The 22733-nt window shown below is 38.5% G+C and overlaps 1 long non-coding RNA gene across 3 annotated transcripts in view; it reads right to left on the bottom strand.

Annotated features, from left to right (window-relative positions):
* Positions 1 to 22733, bottom strand: part of LOC106506936 — a 120981-nt gene that overhangs the window by 73570 nt on the left and 24678 nt on the right. Inside the window, exon 3 of one of the 3 annotated variants that reach the window (XR_002340701.1) lies at positions 19874 to 21209. The exons of the other annotated variants lie outside the window; for them this stretch is intronic. This is a non-coding gene — a long non-coding RNA (uncharacterized LOC106506936). Of the gene's footprint in view, positions 1 to 19873; positions 21210 to 22733 lie in introns of those variants that run through there. 3 annotated transcript variants of the gene reach the window in all.

Below are 22733 nucleotides of genomic sequence, written 5' to 3'. Positions count from 1 at the left end.
GTTGAGCCTTTCCTAAGATTCACAAATAAAGAAAACCTGCTTCTATGATGAAAAAAAATAACTCTTCTTCCTTTATAAAACAATACTGAAATAAAACTCCAGTTTTTAGCAAATGTATTACTGGTAAACCTGTTAAAACTCCAGAAAGAATCCCCATACAAGAGAGAAAATGAGTTTACCAATATTACAAATGTCTCATGTTTGCAGCAAAAAGAACAAAGTGGTTTTTGCTGAATAAAATGCATTAGTATCACCACTGAGATTCATTTTTGGGGAAGAAGAGATAACCTATTTTCCCCACAGTTCTCACTCAGATGGAAAACCAACTTAGAAAGACAGTAACAATAATGTTAGGAAAGTTCCACATCTGACTTGGTGGGGGGAGAAAACAATCCTTCTGACTCTTGACACATTGCGTTAGGCGGGGAACCATGATACACAATAACCTTCAACTGTGCACTAAGTGTGCACCTCAAGAATTGACAGGCACTAGAAATTTCCAGCGAGCTCCTGACATGTCAATAGGATTCTTAACAAACACCAAATTTCCTAACTGGGTGTCTGTATCAAAGAGTATAGAAATGCCAACACACTCTGCACAAGACGGTAGCTGGCCTCCATCTGTGTCTCACCTCACTAACTCTTCAAGAATCTCCACAAAACACCTTTCAAATAAAAAAAACTTGTCTCAGGTTTTGCTATAAGAGAGACCCATGAAAACAGACATCCACTGTGGGATTTTTAAAGCCCCTTAGATAGGAAGTTACAACACTCTAGGACTTCAGGTCCATGGTAAATCATACATATATCTTACTACAAATTTTTTTCTGTCAAAATGAATTAAGCCATTTAACAATAAAAGATCTCGCATCTCTTCTTGTTTAAGTTTCAAAGCTTTCATTTAATACACACAGAGGAATGGAGTATCACACAGATGTATACATTTATAATAAGGCATGAGGACGGGAGAAAGAAAAGAGCAGAAAAGAGTAAATCATCTCAAGGTTCCATGGAAAGTTCTGCAATTATAGTCAGTCCCCAGTTCTATCCGTGTCTCTGGTTATCAATTTGTGCTTATGCTTCTTGACTTGCTCTACATATTCATTTTTATCATCTTTCTAAAATTGTGGAGATTATGGAAAACTGCAATTTACTATCTGCAACAATTAAAATAACTGAAGAACTATGACTTATAAATGCTGTTAAGATATCTAAATAATTAAGGTAGACTTAAGATGCATCGGAAAAAGCATACTTTTTCTTTATTGTATAAGATGAAATAATAGCTGATCAGTATTCTTAGTAAGAAAGAGATATATAAAGATGTATTACATATAAAGATGTATTATAACACATATAAAGATGTATTATGAAATCTTGAGCATGTTACTTAACCTCTCTGAGCTCAGTTTCCTTATCTGTATCTCCATGTCTACTTCATAGAGTTGTCATTTATTATAAAAATTAAATGAGATAGTAGATATTGAAGTTAGAACAATGTTTGATCCATAGTCTGTGACAGGCATAAATATTAACTATTGTTTTTATTGTCATTAATATCATTATATGTTTAAATACAGTAACCTATGCTATGATTAAAAGTAGAAGAAAATATATTATTAATATACTGCTATAAATTTTACTTCCCATGTATTTTGCCTTAAACTATATTTATTTTGTGTTTTCATTTAAGTTCTTAGTTCTCAGTAATTTGTGAGTTCTTGGAATTAGGGGGCCATTTCTTTTCTGGTTTAAAAAATAGGTGATTTTTATCTTATTCCTATTTACTTTCTCGATCTTATGTAATAAGCGCCTTGCACACAATAAGCATTTAGTAATTGTGGACTTGAATTATGTAAAGATTCACCTTTCTTATCTGTGAAAGCCCATGCATGGCTAATAGTCTATTAAGCTGGTAACAGAAACTTCTGCCTCCTAATTCCGCAGAAAAATTACATCTGTAATGTTTGTTTAACCAGTAAAATTGAAAGATGTTTTGACTTTGAAAAAAAAAAAAAGATCTCACAAGATGAATGTGCAGCATAAAAGATATTTGAAAGCAAGAAATTCTGCTTGCTGCCCATTATGCATTTTATCTCTTATTAGATATAAGATGTATTTCTATAGGGGAACCAAGGTATTAAGTATCACTTTTAGGAGCAACTGGTTTTATTTCCTAAGCTTTTGCTTCTGTATTCGCTGAGTCATTTCTTCACCTGATTCATCAATATAGATGCAGATAAAAGCGACATATTTATCAACATTTTTCAATTCTTAGGATAACCCTTGAACGGTTTCCCTTAAGATGTTATGAGCAGCATAGTCAGGTAAATGGGATGAGCCAAGAGCAAAGGAATGAATACATATGTGCGTTAGAAAGTTACAAAGGGTGGCATTCCCAATGTTTAGATTCCCCAGGCCTTGCTGTCATATCTCTCCCTCTCCACTAAACATCATCGCCACCAGTGAGATTGTACCCTATGAGGTTTCCAAACTTATCAGTTCCAAGTTTGGGGGGCAGAGTCCTTAGGGTCTTCTGTAAGTAAGAGCTTATCTGAAAACAGAAAATTTTACTTCATTTCTGATTTGGATTGCTTTTACTTAATTATATTTGCTTGCCTAATTGCTCTGAGTAGGATTTTCAGTACAATGTTGAATAAAAGATTGGGCATCCTTGTCTTGTTTCTGATCTTGGAGAAAAGATTTTATCTTTTCATCCTTGAGTATGATGTCATCTGTGAGCTTTTCATATACGGCTTTAATTTCTTTAGGTACATTCCTGCTATATCTGATTTGTCGAAATTTTTAACCATGAAAGCATGTTGCATTTTGCCAAATCCTTTCTCTGCATCTATTGTGGCAGTATAGTTTTCATCCTGTATTCTGTTAATGCTGTGCATCAAATTTGATTTGTATTTGTTGAACAATTCTTATATTGTAGGCATAAATTCCAGTTGATCATGGTGTATGATTCTGTTAATATGCTGTTCAGTTTGGTTTGCTAGCGTATTATGTTGAAGATTTTGGTAACTATATTCATCAGGGATATTGGCCTGTAATTTCCTTCTCTTATAGCGTCCTTGCCTGACTTTGGTATCAGGGTAATGCTGGCATATGGAAGTGTTTCCACCTCTTCAAATTCCTGGACAAGTTTGTGAAGATTGGTGTTAACTCTTAATTTTTTGGTAGAATTTACCAGTGAAATCATCTGGTACTGGACTTTGAGTCATTAATCAGAAATATTTCAACAAAGCAATCTCCTTGTTACAGAACTATTCCAATTTTCTATTTCTTCCTGACTCCCTCTTGGTAGGTTGTATGTTTCTAGGAATTTATTTTTTCTGGGTTATGTAATTTGTTGGTGTAAAATTGTTCATAGCCGTCTTATGATCCCTCAGTTCTATAGTATCAGTTGTAATGTATCCTTTTTCATTTCCAATTTTGAATTTTTTAGTAAAGATTCATTTTGTTTACTTTTCAAAAAAAATAGCCCTTAGTTGCAATGATTTTTTTCTATTGCTTTTCTCTATTACTGCTCTGATCTTTGTTATTTCCTTCTTTCTGCTGTTAGCTTAGTTTTTTTCTTCTAGTTCTTTTAGCTGTAGATTGAGGTTGTTTGCTATCTTTATTCTTCCTTCATATAGGTGTTTATCATTATAAACTTGCCTCAAGAACTGCTTTTGCAACATCCCCTATGTTTTGGTATATTTTACTTTCATTTTTGTTTGTCTCAAGATATTTTGATTTCCCTTTTGATTTCTTCTTTGATCCACTGGTTGTTCAGGAATGTGTTATTCAATTTCAACCTATTCGTGAATTTTCCAGTTTTCCCCCTATTATTGATGTGACTTCATACAACTGTGGTTGGAAAATATAAATTGTTTTGTGACCTAATATATGATGTAACCTAAAAAATATGCTGTGTGTGTTTAAGAAGAATGGGCATTTTGCTGCAGGTGCATGAAATTTTCTTTAAATTGTCTAACTTAGTAATTTGGCCTCTGGAGACTCTTTACATTGCCCTGCAACCTGCAAAACAAACCCTTATTGTTATTATTATTATCATCATCATCAATCATGCCCACACCCACAACACATCGAAGTTCCTGGGCCAGAGATTGAATCTGAGCACAGCTGCAACCTACGCCACAGCTGTGCCAGCACTAAATCCTTTAACCAATCGTGCCAGGTTGGGAATCAAACCTGTACCTCCACAGAAGCCAGAGTTGCTGCAGTTGGATTCTTGACCCACTGCAACATGGCAGCAACTCTCCAAACTCTCATTTTTAAAGAAAACCTGCTGTGTGTTAACCACCATTTCTCCTTAATGTAATCAGAGTTATTTTCAGACTCCTATGGAATAAAGCGGCCAGCACCCATTCATTTATCTGATGCTCCCAAAGGAAAAAGAAAACCTACTCTTTACAATATTTCAGGTTACTTTGAGGCTAACAATGTAACATTTTCTCTGAAAATAGCCCACTGTTCACTAAAAATATTACTCAGGTATGGAAAAGTCTTACTCTTGTCTTTCCCACAGAGCATTTCAACTTGTCTCTTCCAAAGTTTTCGAATCTGGAGTTCCCATCGTGGCTCAGTGGAAATGAATCCGATTAGGAACCATGAGGTTGTGGGTTTGATCCCTGGCCTTGCTCAGTGGGTTAAGGATCCAGTGTTGCCGTGACCTGTGGTGTCGGTTGCAGACATGGCTTGGATCTGGCGTTGCTGTGGCTGTGGCATAGGCCAGTGGCTACAGCTCTGATTCGACCCCTAACCTGGAAACCTCCATATGACGTGGGTGTGGCCCTAGAAAGACAAAAAAGTTTTCAAATCAAATTGTTCTTAAAAGAAAGTAATTCTCAAAAAAGGTTATACAAGACATTAAGACTTGCTTTTTACAAAGCCCAGCATGCATTTTCATCCCTTCAAAACCACAGTGATAACTTTGGCAAGTACCTTAGACAAGGGCTTTCGAAATTGCAGTTTGCATAGAAACATCCATGTTAACATGAAGATTCTGATTCAGTGGTTCTGAGATTCTGCATTTCTAACAAGATCCCGGTGATACTGCACCATGCCTCGTACTTTGAGTAACAAGCATCTAGACATGCTGAAAGGACATATATTCTGCCCAAAGTCCTGATAGGAATGAGCTACCTTAACCTTTACTACTTTTGTGACATGAGCCAAAGTGACCCAGTTTGCGACACAATTATGGAATTTAACTATAGCTTTAGATGTTCTGAGACAGAAGCAAGTATAATCTTTTTATGAGTTTTGTACAACATTTGGGCTCTCTTTCTGCAGCCCGAATCGCCACATTTGGCTTTTTCCATTTAGCTCACTTTGAACTAATCATCACTAATATGGTCTCTGCCTTTCCCCTTTCTTGCCCACAGACCTGCAAGAACTCAAACATGTACATCCAGCATGGCAGTCAGACATTCTTCTGAAAATCCAGCAGAGCACACTCAAAAGGAGAAGCAAGCTGGGAAGTGTGTTTAAGGCCCATTATCTCCTCCCTCTCATCCTTGTTTATTTTCTTTGGACATTTGCACAGGGGAGCCCAGGCTCTTCTGATCGCTGTAGTCCCAAAGATATTCCAACTGGAGAAGTAGGAGACTGCCTCTACAAAGGGACCTTCAGGCTAACTGGGATCTTTCTATAGCTCATTGTGTTAAGTAGGATAGGATAGGCAATCAGCCTCAGGTGACTCAGAACAGGCCATTTATCATTACCAACATGGAAGGCCTGTGTTCAAACAGTAAGAACACATGCACATATCAGAGGTATGCTCTTCAGAGCACTTCCCTATACAAATGTGGCATGCTCTTCAGAGAGCACTTCCCTATAACATATCCCCCATGAGGATAAGGCATCCTGCCTGAAACCAATTGGAGGATCAAAATGCACCCTCATATGGAGATCAAACAACATTCAGCCCTTTCACATGGCACAAGGGAGCTGGGACAGGAAAAATTAGTGGGCCTGGGGCAGGAGAAATCAGACCCTCAAGATCCATGTCATGGGAATGTAAGAGAAGACCCATTTTGCAAATAGATCCAGTCCCTTCTCCAGGATGGGCAGCTCTGAGGGTGTAAATAAAATGTGCTGTACGCTGCTGTGAACTTGACTCAAACTTGATTGCAGTATCTGAGCAACACTTGGCAGGAATATTTTTCGGCTTTGGGAGACAGACTGGGAATGGCCCCCTGAAGCACTCTAACAAGAGCTCTAACTTTGGACCTAAGATACCATTGCCTTGAAGGAAATTCCCTTTGATCTAGCACCACTCCCATCCTGAACTGAATACTCCTGCCTAGAGAGCCTGTCAGTCTCCCTCCTTACAGGGTGAGATTGGTGGCTCTATCCCAGCACCACTGCAGCACTCCCAGCGGGTACAGTCCCCCACCAGACTGCCCACACCTCCAAATCCTTGCTTCGTGTGGGCAAAAAATTGAGAGAACACAGAGGGACGTGACAATTGCAGCTTTCAGTACTCTGCAGTGGTGAACATGACAGTATTTTCATTAGTTGTGGCAAAGAAGACATCAAAAAATGATAGAGCAGTTCCTAAAGCTCAAACCTATTAAGATTTCTTACCCACTAACACAGGAAGAGAGGCAATTTCATTAAAACCAAGTGGATTGGCCCCATAAAGCTTTCTTATTAGAGGCTAAGCTGGTAAGCTCACAGATTCAGCTCTTCCAATACGGTGTCTCCTTTAGGGATCAGCATCACATGAGATTTTAGGAAGAGATGAGGAAGAAGAAGAGGAGAATATTTTTGACAAAGGTCCTACTAGAAAAGCCGTAATTAAGCAATATTATATGTCAGGCCCCCTCTGTGTACTCTGCAAGGATGCCATGAGGAGTGGTGCTTTGTGGTGAAATAATCAGCAGGACATATACTGCCCACAGCACTTGGGTTCTATTAGGAAATGGCATTCTTAATAAAATGTTTTTTAAATGCCTGAGTCTTTTCATTTCCTGGGCATTATTAGCATGAGTCTGAAAATTACTGACAGCCAGTCAGAACATTGTTTGTGTTCTTTGCTCTCTGGGCATTTCCTAATTATGAATAATAATTCCATTAATCATGCACTTGAAACAAGCAAATTATCCTGCAGAACATCATAATCAGTTGCATCAAAGTGCATCCCAGGAAGCCCCATGTGGTGTTGCTTTGGCTTCCCCATGTGCAGCTCTCTCCAGGGACCCTCAGAAAGTCAGAGGTTCAGGGCTGTCTCCTTACACAGAAAGCCATCCATCAGCAGTCACTTTTGCAGATGAAGCCACAACCTTTGTGACAACGGATGCTTATTTGCTTATTTAGGTTTAATGTCAGACTCAGGACTTGCCAGACATACCCTGCAGGTGACCACCAGGGTATGCTACAGCTGACAGTGATCATTTGCTCCTTTTTTCAAAACTTGCAAAGGACAGGTCCTTCCTTTAAGGCTACTAAGGGTTTCTGACATTCACATTTCATCCCAGCTACCAGCTGGCCCTCCCTACTATATTTAGATGTCTTAATCTTGTCTGTAAGCATCCCACAGTCATAAAATTATCCTTAGTCCACTGACAAAAAATGCCAGTTGTCATTAAATTTACTCAGAGGAGCCTCCCAACTTTCAAATTTCAGTGTACAATTATTTTCTATAACCTTCCTTCTTTCCTCCCTCCCTAGATTTGTGTTCACCTATGAGTGCCTGACTCCCTCCATCTGTAACACATCCTGCCTCCAGCCATTATGGGGTGGTGCTGGAAACAAGATTACCTTTCGGGAGATGTCACTGGAGTGGCGGTTCCCAGAAAATGCTATTTCAATTTTTTATAAATATTACATTTCTCCTTCTCAGTATTTATTACCTCATGCTACTGAGAGATTTTTTTCTTCTTTCATAAAGAAGAAAACAAAAAAATTGAATTGATTTCAAAGCCAGAGTCAGAACCACCAGCAACAGTAAGTGATACAGAGGCTGTTTGCATTGACAGTGAAAGAGAAGGGAAGGAAAGAGGGTAAAACATTCTGAAATCAGTCATTCTATTAAACTCAACATTTACCACGACCCTTCTGGGCAGTGGGACCTTTCCAGGCCTTGTAACATTTTTTTGTGGGGGTGAGAAGGGAATAGGAAGGTATGAAGATAAAAAAGATCCTCTTTTCTTGTGAAGAAATTCACCTTTTACTTTATCGAATGGAAGCTGAAATGTGACACAGAATTGACTCACGTCACACAGTGCCCCCAGTTCCATGTTCACTAGATTGATTCTTAAGAGTTGCACATGTAGGGTATCCAAATGGTATTTGACTATATAGAAATGGTTGATCAATATCTAATAATGAGGCATCACAAAGTACTTCCTACCCTTGTAAAATTAATAGAAGAGCTAGAGATGCAGAACTTTACATGTGATGCAGCAACTTTACATGTGATGTGATGCAGCAGCTTTACATGGGGGAGCCAGGGAGCTGCATCACTTAAGATCTCCCTTCAACAAAGAACTCACTGTTCAGGTACAACGGGCACACTTGGTTGATGGCCTCTAATTGGACTGCCTTCAGGATCCACTGCATGTTTGTGTTCTTTTAAAATGCTGTATCCCTCTAAAATGTTGAAACCCTAACCTTCAATGTGATGGCATTAGACAGTGGGGCCTTTGGAAGATCATTTGGTCACAGAGGACAAGCCTCAGGAATGAGGTTAGTGCCCTTATAAGAAGGGACTCAAGAGATCACTTCCCCTCTCTTGGCTCTCTACCATGTGACAATATAATGAGAAGATAGCTATCTTCAAAAGAGGGAGTGGGCCCTCACTACACACCAGATCTGCCAGTATCTTCATCTTGGTCCTCAACAGTCTCAAGAGCTGTGAGAAATAAACGTCTGTTTAAGCCACTCAGTCTGTGGTGTATTTGTTGGAACAGCCTGAGTTGACTACGTTATATTTCCAACTGATGCCATGCTTTTCCCCAGACATCCTCTAGGCAATGGCTATTCAGAGTGGGATTACTAAAGCCTGGCCACTCCTGCCCATCAAAAGGTAATTCTCATTTCCTAGCTCCCTAATGGATTGGCTGAGACTTTGTCAGATCTGCATTGTGGACTAAGGCTCTCTGCCTAATCCTGCTCCTTCTCTTTAAAAACAACACAACACAAACCACAAAAACAAAACAAACAAAAACCCCACAACTTTCTCAAGCATTTTTACAAAGTAATCTCCTTGTGCTCACAACTCTGTCTCCATGTCTGCTTCCAAAAGGACAGCACTGGCCCACTGTATCTGCTTCAACCTGTAACTAATTTAAAGAAATAGATAAATGACTTAAAAATCAAATCCAGAGATTATAAAATGTCTAAAAAATTATCTATTCCCAAATACATTTTCTTTCCCTAGGAAAAGAAGGTGAGTTTCTTTGGGCAAAACACCAAGCCCCTGTAAGTGTGTTTTGGAGGAATCTCAATTGGCAATAGTGTAACAAGAGGGAGGTTTGCTAGAGACTGTTCCTAGGGCAGAGGAATTAAAATTAATAAAAACTCAAAGTTTGTATGTTCTTATCATCAGCATATGCCAAGTAATTTTTTTAAATGTCAGTGATAAAACAGTTTTCCCTATCACAGTGGAATGCCTCCACACTTCCCACCATGGTACACCACTGGGAACTGGTTGAAAAATAAATGAGAAATAGTCTGTCTTTTAATTACTTTCAACTATGAAATCTCAAATTCTCTCTTTAGCAGTCCCTTATTGTAAAACTGGGCAAACCTTTAGTTTGGGATATTAATTTTTTGCCTGTACCAAACTCTACTACCACATTTATTATTTTAAAGATCTTACAATTAACACTGGGTTTGTGTGTCAAGGGGAATGGAGTGATAGAGGTTACAGTCTGTTCCCCTCCTCACCCCTCCTTGTGTCAGTGTAGCACTTGATGAATGTGTCCATGTGTTGATGGGGGTCTGAGCCTGAGATATTCCTTCTCTTACACATGTAGTCCTTCAGGTTTGGGAACAGGGAGGGCATAGATGAAGGGCATAGAAATGCTCCTATGCAACTGTTGCCTGTTGAAGTCCTATGTCTCATTTTAACTTGGTTTTATTTTGTCTGTAGCTACTGGTATATAGGTGGTGTAGATGATACTCTAGGTGGGCATCTGCTGTACTGTGGATCACTCCAGCAACGAGGATTCCTAGAGAAGGAATGTGTTATCTCTCACTGGCTTCCTGCCAATACTCCATACTCCCAATCTCTTCTCTGGGTTGACTATCCCAATAATTTTTTTAGTCAGTGGTTTTAGAAACCCTTGAGCTCCTCTTGGAGCCACAGAAGAGCTAGTGTCCCATTCTCCAAAGACTATGGAAGATAGGTAAGATGCCTTGCTATATTTTCCCAAGTCCTCCTACACCATGATCTCTTGAAGTCTTGCTGGCATTGACCTCTGCATTGAGACTGCCATCTTCAGAAATCTCTAGATCAGAAAATGGCATCAATCTTTCTCTTCACTAACACATGAACTTCCGGAGAACATCTATCAACTATTCCTCAAACTCTCTCATGACTCCCCTTAGGCTGTGCTGCCAGGATATCTAGATGAGAAAGCAGAAAAAGAGAACGCAATCTTTTATTCCTGCAGATTCATCTAAAATTTATGATCAGTTCTTTTAGAACAAACCCATTCCTATTACTACTTAGATTTAGGAAGAGAATCTAAAAGTGCAAGGAAAGAAGTAACATTTCTTTGGACACCCTATAAGCTCCACAACCTGTCCAGCATAACTCTTTCCTCCCATCTCTAGGTCTTGGCCAATTCTGAGATCAAAGAGTACATAAGAGGAGTAACCATGATGTTGTGGGTTTGATATCTGGGTTCACTCAGTGGGTTAAGGACCAGCGTTGCCATGAGCTGTGGTGTAGGTCACAGATGTGGCTCAGATCCTGCATTGCTGTGACTGTGTCTGGTAGCTTTAGCTCCAGTTCAACTCCTAGCCTGGAAACGTCCATATGCCACAGATACGGCCCTAAAAAAGCAAAAAAAAAAAAAAAAAAAAAAAAAAAAAAAAAAAAAAGAGCAGAGCTAATTCTGTTGCCTGTAAATTCCTTCAAGAAAATGGTGTTCATAGAAAGGTTTTTGAGTTTAATAGTCTTTTTTTGGCTGCGCCCATTGCATGTGGAAATTCCTAGGCCAGGGATTGAAACCATGCCATAGAACTGACCACAAGCCACAGCAGTGACAATGCCAGATCCTTAACCCACTGAATCACCAGGGAACCCCCATCTAACCCATTTTTTTAAACCAACTGCTTTCCTTCACAGCCAAACCTGGACTAACAGGGAAAATCCCCCTCAACCTTCATTTTATAGCTAAGAAACTAGTGTAATACATCAGACAAAACAATCCCTAAAAGTTTCTTTCAGTTCTAAGAGTATGTGAGTCAGAACTCTTTTACCAAAATCAAGATAAGGCCACTCCATCCCCTCTGCAACAAATTTATCTACTCATTACACATCTATTGATATATCACATCATCACATAATTTTTCATATATGTCTCTTCCTATGCCACCACAAATTTCTCAATGGCAGGGCTGTTTTCTTCTCGTCGTGTTCCTATTTTAACTGAGCAGGGCCTTGAGGGGCTCCTGGGCAAAAAAGGTTTTCTGTGTCCCCAATTTCTCATTTTTAGGAAATGGGCCTCATTCAGCCTCCATGACCTCCCCTGAGTTCTGAGGGGCAGGTTCAGACAGTCGCTTATAAGCAAAGGAAGGAGATGCAAAGACAAGGGAGGAACAGGCAAGAAACAATAGTACAGTCTTGGAGCAGGTTCCCAGTCCCCTCTCAAGGGATACACATAATAACATAGGTATCTTACACACCTAAGAAAAAGGTTACATTCCTTATGCTTCTTTAAGAAATGAGTACTTTGAAACTAGACAGCTTAGCGTCCTTCCTTGTCCTTCTCCTTGACTTAATTGCAACCTAAACACAATCACCCATAAGCTAGAGATTAGGCATCCTGAGCATAATTGCTGTGGGTTGAACATTATTAGCACATGATGTTTTTCAGGAACTTTTCTAGTTTGTTCCAATCTCTGATCGATATGCCCTTTTTGCAAGTACCGTTATTCTAGGCAATAACCCAGAAGACCACCGTCATGATCATACCGAGATCTCCTGTCTCCAGCTTTGATGACTAAGATCCCCCCCAAAGAAAGAAGAATGCATCTTTGTCCCAATCCTGATTCCCATCTGAAAACCTGTTTTTCTCCCTTTTACAGTAAAACTCCCTGCAATTCTTCCCCAAAGAGGGCACAATCTTTAAGGCATTAGCTTGCTGTGGCCCCCTTTGCCCGGCAAAGCAATAAAAGCTATCTTTTTCTCCTTCACCCCAAACTCCCTCTCCCTGTTTCTATTCACACCAGTGGACTGAGGCCAAGTCTTGGCAACACTGTCACATAATGGACTCTTGATAAATCTGATCTGAAGGAATACAAATTACAGGTAATTGTCAGTTGTGGGCTATGGATTAAAAAAAGTATCATTGAATCCCTTCTCATGAGCCTAGCACCATGTTATCATTCTGGAAGACTGATGGGAAATGGAAGACATGGTTACCTCATGAAGCACAAACTGTGAAAGAAAAATGAAACTAAAGAAGATACAGCTGTATCTTAGCACACAAGCTGGACAAGTTTTCTTAGAAAACATTAGCGAGAAATCAAAATGCAGATATACCTCAGCCACATTCTGTTACAACTACTGTGATAATATATAAAATAAATGGTCTTCCACTGGGGGTGAAACAGCAACCATTTATTGCTGAGGACCCTCACATCACAAATACCACATAACCCTTAGTGCAGCTTGGTGAGGTAGTAGAATGTTGCAATTAAGCCCACAGTCTCCCCCCACCACAGGCAACTTATTAGCTCTGTGATGTTAGTGATGTTAGTAATTCTCTCTGTGCCTTAGCTTCTTCCTTCATAAAATGGGAATAGAATGTTTCTCAGCAGGTTGTCTTAAGTATCACATAAGTAAATACTAATAAAGAACATGGTGCAGCACGTAATTACCACAATATTAATGTTTGCCTTCCTTATTACTGAATGTATCACACTTCCAAGGTTGTGAAAATGATAATACAGGATTTATGTTAATCTGTTTTAAATTTTTTAAGTATTATTTATGTATAGTTGATATAAAATGTTGTGATAATTTCTGCAGTACAACAAAGTGATTCAAGTTACACATATACACACATCCATCCTTTTTCGGATTCTTTTCCCATGTAGCTTATCACAGAATATTTTTGGGTAGGGTGCCCTGTGCTTAAATAACTAAACAAAAAAAAAATCAGTCCTTGGTAGGAGTTACACACACACCACACATGCGTATGCATGCAGACACTAAGTTCATGCATTGGTATTCTGACTTCAGTGAGCACCTACATGTTACTTTGAATTCTGTCAGGTATTTCACATGTGTCTTTCATTAGGATGGGTTTCTGGTCATCTATCTTATTCTTTTATATGGAACACATTTCCCTGTTTCTTCACTTTCCTTTATTCTCTGTGTTAGGATATGCACATTAGACAAAATAGTCCCCTCTCCCAGTCTTCACAGAGTGGCCTTGTACAGGAGAAGATGTTCAACCCACTCAGCCAGATATTTGGAGCATGCGTCAAACCCTTGTGCTATTCTGAACCACTGTTGTGTTCTTAGCAGCCCCCAGGCCTCTACAATCTGCTGGGCCCTGTTAGTGGTCTGAGACAGCCAAGACTGAAATTGGTGCCTTGAACAGCCATAGGAAATGTTGGGGTTCTGGTTGTGTGGTCCAACTCCTTTTATCCTCAGAGGGAAAGCTTGGAACTGAAATTTATCACTGGTTTGCTCTGCACTGAGCTGCGGGAAAAGATGTGGCCTATGTACCGCCTACCCTGGGAAACTCCTTCAAACTGCTGCTTTATTCCCCCATAGCCTCCAGGACCTGCTATTTGTCAGGTCCTGTCAACTCTTAGAGACAGGCAAGCTAGAAGCCAGATTCTGGGGTATCAGCCAGAAAAGCTGGGGTGCTAGATGTTCAGGCTAACTTCTTCCATGGATAACTTGGGAGCTGGGCTTTATTGGCTGCTGTCTATGCTGAGCCAGAGAAGGAGCTCTGGGGGGTGGCTGCATGCTTGTTTGAATCTGCTACTTTGTTCTCAGTAGCCCCCAGGGGAGTAGCATATGTTAGCTCTGGCAGCTCTCAGAGGCGAATGAGTTACAAGCCAGATCCTTGGGTACAGACACCTAAGGGACAAGCACTTGGGGTGGGGGCAAATATATAATCAGACATATTACTGACAAGAGGTTGATTCCCCAGGAAGCAAATGATACTTCAGCATCATCAGGGCCTCTCAATTGCATGGGTTCTTTGGAATACAGGAAGTCTGTGGGAGAGTTTTAGCGTGTTCTAGATGGAGACAAGAAGCTAGCTCACTAACAGGAAACCAGTATATAGAAGCACTGTTGGCAAATTTCCCAATTTTTCTCGGAAAAAGAAATCAAATTTCCAAGACAACCAAAACTTGTCAATTCTTTTCTAATTACAAATAATATTTAAATTTTCTGCTTAATTTTGTACTCATAATCTTGTATCGTTATTCTTATAGAAGCACCCACAAATGGCAAAAACTTCAGATGCCACAAAATTTGGACCCAAACTTGCAAATGACCTCTTAGCTTTTGCAGTAACTTGTATTATTTGCTCTCACACGTTTTTCCATCTTGCCCATCCCATTTAATTTCTCAGTCTCCCAGATATAATTAGTGGGTGAAAGGTAAATATTCCCCAAGTATTTTCCATCAATCAGTTAAAGTTTATGTGAACTAGGACTGTAGATTTGATTTGGAGTTTTGGTGAATGAGTTACTGTTCTATGTTTATCAGCTGATTTTGCTACAGAAACACTACAGGCCAGAAGAAGAATGGCAAGATATATTTAAAGTACTGAAAGGAAAAAATTTGAAACCTGGAATACTCTATCCAGAAAGAATATCATTTAAATAGAAGAGGAAATAAAGAATTTCTCCAACAAACAAAAGCTAAAAGAGTACAATACTAAACCCATTCGAAAAGAAATACTGAAAGGGTTTCTCTTAACTAAACAAACAAAAAATGAGAAAGACAAAAAAAGAAGAATTAGGATGGAGGAAACCACAATTGGAAAGTGATCACTGAAATAATCCAGCATACAGATCTAAACATGAAGATGTTAAAAATAAAAAAAAAAAGACAACAAAATTAAATAATGTGGGGAAAGAGAGTAAGAAAACATAGATTCTTTTTATTTTAAGGATGTGTTTGAGCCTATATGACTATCAGGTAAAAGCAAGCAGATACATGAAGGGATTAATGTACTTAAAAAACAAGGCACCACAAATAAAACCCAAACATTACATTCACAAAAACTGAAAAGTACTCAAGCACAACATAAATGGAAACCATCCAACCAAAAAAAGAAAAGAGAAACATAGATTCAACTAGAAAACATGGTTCAAAATGGCAATAAATAATCATCTATCAATAATCACTTTAAATGTCAATGGACTGAATACTCCAATCAAAAGACACAGAGTGGCAGATTGGATAAAAAAGCAAAAACCTTCAAAATGCTGTCTACAAGAAACTCACCTTAGGGCAAAGGACACATATAGATTGAAAGTGAGGGGATGGGAAAAGATATTTCATGCCAATGGACAAGACAGGAAAGAAGGAGTTGCAATACTCACTCATATCAGACAAAATGGACTTTAAATTGAAGGCCATAAAGAAAGAAAAAGGATACTATTTAATAGTAAAAGGATCCATTCAAGAAGAGGATATTACAATTGTCAATATATATGCCCCTAATCTAGGAGTACCCAGATGCCTCCAACAAATACTAACAGACATAAAAGGAGAAATTGATGGTAATATAACCATAGCAGGAGACTTTAACACCCCACTCACATCAATGGACAGATCCTCTAGACATACAATCAATAAGGCAACAGAGATCCTAAAGGACACAATAGAAAAGGTAGATTCAATTGACATTTTCAGGACATTACATCCAATAAAAAGCAGAATATACATTCTCAAGTGCACATGGAGCATTCTCAAGAATTGATTACATACAGGGGCACAAAGCTAACTTCAACAAATTTAAGAATATAGAAATTATTTCAAGTATTTTCTCTGGCCATAATGGCATGAAACTAGAAATCAATCACAGAAACAAAAACGGGAAAAAACTGACTACATGGAAACTAAACAACATGCTACTTACTAAAAAACCAATGGGTGAATGAGGAAATCAAGAAGGAAGTTAAAAAATACCTCAAGACAAATGATAGCGAAGACACAACCACTCAAAATCTATGGGATGCCACAAAGGCAGTGCTCAGAGGGAAATTCATAACAATACAGGCCTTCCTCAGAAAAGAAGAAAGATCGCAAACTGACAACTTAACCCACCACCTAAATGAATTAGAAAAAAAAAAAAGAATGCCTAAGGTCAGCAGAAGGAAGGAAATGATAAAGATCAAAGAGGAAATCAATAAAATAGAGATTAAAAAAATAGAAAATTATCAATAAATCCAAGAGCTGGTTCTTAGAAAAGGCAAACAACATTGAAAAACTTCTGGCTAGACTCACCAAGAAGAGAGAAAAAAACTCAATCAAAGTAAGAAATGAAAAAGGAGAAATCACAACAGATACTACAGAAATACAAAAAACCATGAGAGAATACTGGGAACAATTGTATGCCAACAAATTTGACAACCTAGAAGAAATGGACAACTTCCTAGAGACCTACAGCCTGCCAAAACTGAATCAAGAAGAAATAGATCAGCTGAACAGAATGATCACTAGAAATGAAATTATTTCATAAACCAGGACCAGATGGTTTCACAGGTGAATTCTACCAAACACACAAAGGGGAACTTATACCTATCCTCATCAAACTTTTTCAAAAGGTTGAAGAAGGAATTCTCCCAAAGACATTCTATGATGCCACCATCACCCTAATTCCAAAACCAGACAAAGATACCACCAAAAAAAAAAACTATAGGCCAATATCTTTGATAAATATAGAAGCAAAAATTCTCAACAAAATTTTAGCCACTCGAATCCAACAACACATAAAAAAAATTGTACACCACGACCAGGTGGGATTCACCCAAGGTGCACAAGGATGGTTCAACATATGCAAATCAATCAATGTTGTATACAAAATTAACAAAAGTCAAAAACCACATGATCATCTCCATAGATGCAGAAAAAGCATCTGACAAAATCCAACATCCATTCATGATAAAAATTCATACCAAAGTGGGTATAGAGGGAACATACCTTAACATAATAAAAGCTGTTTATGACAAACCCACAGCAAATGTAATACTCAACGGAGAAAAGCTGAAAGCATTCCCATTAAAATCTGGAACAAGACAAGGATGCCTGCTCTCACCACCATTATTCAACATAGTATTCAGTATTCAAAGTCCTAACCACAGCAATCAGACAAAGAAATAAAAGGCATCCAAATAGGAAGAGAAGAGGTAAAACTGTCACTGTATGCAGATGACATGATACTGTATATAGAAAACCCCCAGGACTCAACCCAAAAACTATCCGAACTGATCAACAAATTCAACAAATAGCAGAATATAAGATTAACATTCAGAAATCAGTCATATTTCTGTACATTAAAAATGAAATACTACAAAAGGAATACAAAGGCACAATATCTTTGAAAATTGCACCCCCAAAAATCAAATACCTCAGAATACACCTGACCAAAGAGGTAAAGGATTTATATGCTAAGAACTATAAAACATTAATCAAGGAAATTAAAGAAGATGTAAGAAAATGTAAAGACAGTCAATGCTCCTGGTTTAGAAAAATTAATATTGTAAAGATGGCCATACTACTCAAAGCAATCTACAGATTCAGTGCAATCCCTGTCAAATTAGCCATGACATTTTTCACAGAACTAGAATAAACAATCCACAAATTTATATGGAACCACAAAAGACCCAGAATTGCCAAAGCAATCCTGAGGAACAAAAACCAAGCAGAAGGCCTAACTCTCCCAGACTTCAAAAAAATATTACAAAACCACAGTCATCAAGACAGTGTGGGACTGGTACCAAAACAGACATACAGACCAATGGAACAAAATAGAGAACCCAGAAATAAACCCAGACACCTATGGTCAATTATTTTTTGACAAAGGAGGCAAGAACATAAAATGGGAAAAAGACAGTCTTTTCAGCAAGCATTGCTGGGAAACCTGGACAGCTGCATGCAAATCAATGAAACTAGAACACACCCTCACACTGTGCACAAAAATAAACTCAAAATGGCTTAAAGACTTAAATGTAAGACAAGACACCATCAAACTCCTGGAAGAGAACATAGGCAAAACATTCTCTGACATCAACATTACAAACGTTTTCTCAGGTCAGTCTCTCAAAGCAAAAATAAACCAATGGTACTTAATCAAACTGACAAGCCTTTGCGCAGCAAAGGAAATCAAAAAGAAAACATAAAAAAGACGTCTTACAGAATGGGAGAAAATAGTTTCAAATGATGCAACGGACAAGGGCTTAATCTCTAGAATATACGAGCAACTTATACAACTGAACAGCAAAAAAGCCAACAACCCAATGGAAAAATGGGCCAAAGACCTGAATAGACATTTCTCCAAGAAAGATACACAGATGGCCAACAAGCACATGAAAAAAAGCTCAACATCCATGATTATTAGAGAAATGCAAATCAAAACTACCTCTCATAGATACTACCTCACACCAGTCAGAACGGCCATCATTCATAAGTCCACAAGTAACAAATGCTGGAGGAGGTGTGAAGAAAAGGGAACCCTCCTGCACTGTTGGTAGGAATGTAAGCTGGTAAAACTACTATGGAGAACAGTATGGATGTACCTTCGAAAACTATACGTAGAACTACCATATGACCCCACAATCCCACTCTTGGGCATATATCCGGACAAAACTTTCCTTAAAAAAGACACATGCACCTGCATGTTCATTGCAGCACTATTTACAATAGCCAGGACATGGAAACAACCCAAATGTCCATCGACATATGATTGGATTAGGATGATATGGTATATATACACAAGGGAATACTACTCAGCCATCAAAAAGAACAAAATAATGCTATTTGCAGCAACATGGATGGAACAAAAGACTCTCGTCCTGAGTGAAGTAAGTCAGAAAGAGAAAGACAAATACCATATGCTATCAGTTATATCTGGAATCTAATATATGGCACAAATAAACCTTTCCACAGAAAAGAAAATCATGGATATGGAGAATAGACTTGTGGTTGCCAAGGGGAAGGGGTGGATGGTGTGTTGGGGGTTAATAGATACAAACTATTGCCTTTGGAATGGATTAGCAATGAGATCCTGCTGTGTAGCACTGGAAACTATGTCCAGTCACTTGTGCAGGAGCATGATAATGTGAAAAAAAAGAATGTATACATGTATGTGTAACTGGGTCACCATGCTGTACAGTAGAAAAAATTGTATTGGAGAAATAACAATTTAAAAAAATTTAAAACTCAACAAATTGGGTATGGAAGAAATGTACTTCTACACAACAAAGGCCATATATGACAAACTCACAGCTAAATCATACTTGGTGCTCAAAATGTGAAAAGCTTTTCCTCTAAGATCAGGACCAAGAGAAGGGTACCCACTCTTACCTCTTAGTGGTGGAAGTCCCTTAATGCTCGAAGTCGTAGCCAGAGCAGTTACACAAGGAAAATTGAAGGCATTCAAATGAGAAAGGAGGTATAAATAAAATTATCTTTATTTGCAGATGATATATATAGAAACTCAGAAGACTCGACCAAAAAAAACTATCTAGAACTAATCAACAAATTCAGTGAAGTTGCAGAATACCAAACCAATATACAGTAAACAGTTTCATTTCTATACACTAACAACAAAATATCCAAAAAATAAAGACAGAAAACAATCCCATTTACAATAGCATCAAAAACACTAAAGTACTTAGGAATAAGTTTAACAATGTGGTGAAAGATCATATACCACAAAGTATAAGAATTTGATGAGTGAAATTGAAGATAAAGTAATAGAAAGATAGCTTGTGTTCATGGATTGGAAAAATACTGTTGAAATGTCCATAATATCCAAAGTCATCAATAACTTCAATGCAATTCCTACCAAAATTCCAAAGGGAATTTTTATTTAAATAGATAAGACCATCCTAAAATTTTTATGGAGGCACAAATGACCTTTAATAGCCAAAGCAATCCTAAGATAAAAAAAAAACAAAAACCTGAGGCATCGTACTTGTCAATTTCAAATTACATTATAAAGCTATGTTAATCAAAAATGTATAGTACTGGCAGAAAAATAAACACATATCTAGAGTCCAGAAATAAACCTCCATATATAGAGTCAACTAACATTTGCCAAGAGGGCCAAGACTATTTTAACAGGCAAAGGATAAACTTTATGGTGCTGGGAAAATTGGATAATTACATGCATAAGAATGAAATTGGACCCCTAAACACCTCAGAAATTGCTTGAAAAAGATTAAAGATTTAAACATAAAATCTGAAACTGTAAAACTCCTAGAAGAAAACAGATAAAAAATCTCCCCTGAATTGGTCTTGGCAGTGATTCCCTGAATACAACACCAAAAGCACAAATAAAAAAACAAAGTAGCACATCAATCAAAAAAGCTTTTGCACAATAAAAGAAACAATCAGCAAAATGAAAAGGCAAACTATAGAACTGGAGAAAATACGTGCAAAACTTACCTCATAAGGGGTTAAAAGCTAAAAAATATAAAGAACTATACAACTCAGTATGAACAAAAAATAACTTACTTAAAAAATGGCAGAGGACCTGAGTATTTTTCCAAAGGCAATGTACACATGGCCAACAGGTACATAAAAAAGATGCTCAATATTATTAATCGCCAGGGAAGTGTAAATCAAAACCAGGATGGGATAGTATCTCACATACGTTAGTTGTGACAGTTCTTTGTTGTTTTAGGTATTAACTCCTTATGAGCAGAATTGCTCAACTTCTAGTTGGGTTTTGGCTCCAGACGTGAGTTAGTTCCCATAGAATACAATATTCCTGTAAGTGGTCTCTGACCCATATCGCAGGAGTGGTATGATCCTAGTGACAAGCCAACAAGAGAAGCAGTAAGATAGTCCTGCAATGTTAATATGGCTTTCATACCGACTTTATTATTAAAATCATTGTGACCTTATTTGCAACTGCACAACATGAAGGGGGCTTTATTGGTTACAGTTAGAATTGGAAAAAAATGAGTTCCCATTGTGACTCAGTTGTAACAAACCTGACTAGTATCCATGAGGATGCACATTTGATCCCTGGCCCTGCTCAGTGGGTTAAGGATCCAGCGTTACTATGAGCTGCGGTGTACGTCACAGACACAGCTCAGATCTTCTCTTGCTGTGGCTATGGTGCAGGCTGACAGCTGCAGCTCTCATTCAGCCCCTAAGCCTGGAACCTCCAGATGTGATGGGTGCAGCTCTAAAAAGACTAAAAAAAAAAAAAAAAAAAAAAAAAAAATGGAAAAAAATTTTTATTGTTGGCTGTTACGGGAAGAATGAAACCGATCATCAGAAAAGATTTGTGGCTGCCTGGCGGGAGAATGAGGAAGTGGGAATGTTCGGGAGCTTGGGGTTATCGGAAACAGAATAGATTTACAAGGAGATCCTGCTGAGTAGCATTGAGAACTTTGTCTAGATACTCATGTTGCAACAGAACAAAGGGTGGGAAAAAAAATGTAATTGTAATGTATACATGTAAGGATAACTTGATCCCCTTGCTGTACAGTGGGAAAATGAGAAAAAAAAAAAAAGAAAATACATCCAAATTTTACCACCGGAGAGATGTGCCTGTGCATTTCTACCATTTACATGTTGACCTGGCTTTTGTTACCCTGTAACCTCTGAGTCCTCTCAAGAGCAGCACATAGATGTCTGAGGGAGCTGACTTGCCTTTACTCACGAAGAAACTGAGCTTGAACATGGCCATCAGCTGTCAAAGTAATTATTCCATTCCTTGTCAAAATAAGCTATCCATTTGCTCCAAAAATATTTATTGTAGAAGAAAAAAGGGGGGGTAAAAAATGCCCCAAAGCAAGAAGGCTTGAGCCCAGATAGCATCATTTGTACCCTGAATGCCAGAGATATTGTTTTTTTTTTTTTTGTCTTTTTTTTTTTGTTGTTGTTGTTGTTGCTATTTCTTGGGCCGCTCCCGCGGCATATGGAGGTTCCCAGGCTAGGGGTTGAATCGGAGTTGTAGCCACCGGCCTACGCCAGAGCCACAGCAACGCGGGATCCGAGCCGCGTCTGCAGCCTACACCACAGCTCATGGAAACGCCGGATCGTTAACCCACTGAGCAAGGGCAGGGACCGAACCCGCAACCTCATGGTTCCTAGTCGGATTCGTTAACCACTGCGCCACGACGGGAACTCCAAGAGATTGTTTTGTCTCACAAGGCTGCCAGGGCCACATGGTACAAAGTGGTGAGCCAATGGTTTCCTAGAATAAACTCGGCAAAGGTCAGTTTTCATTTGTACATGCCGCTTTTCATTTTCCCCAAATTTCCTACTTGTGTTTGCCCACAATGGTCACAAGTTGTTCTATTTGTGTTCAGTGTACCTGAAG

This window comes from Sus scrofa, chromosome X (genome assembly GCF_000003025.6).
Source record: "Sus scrofa isolate TJ Tabasco breed Duroc chromosome X, Sscrofa11.1, whole genome shotgun sequence".
NCBI lineage: Eukaryota > Metazoa > Chordata > Mammalia > Artiodactyla > Suidae > Sus > Sus scrofa.
Note: the sequence above shows the minus strand (reverse complement) of the source record. Positions and strands in the feature narration are given on the sequence as shown.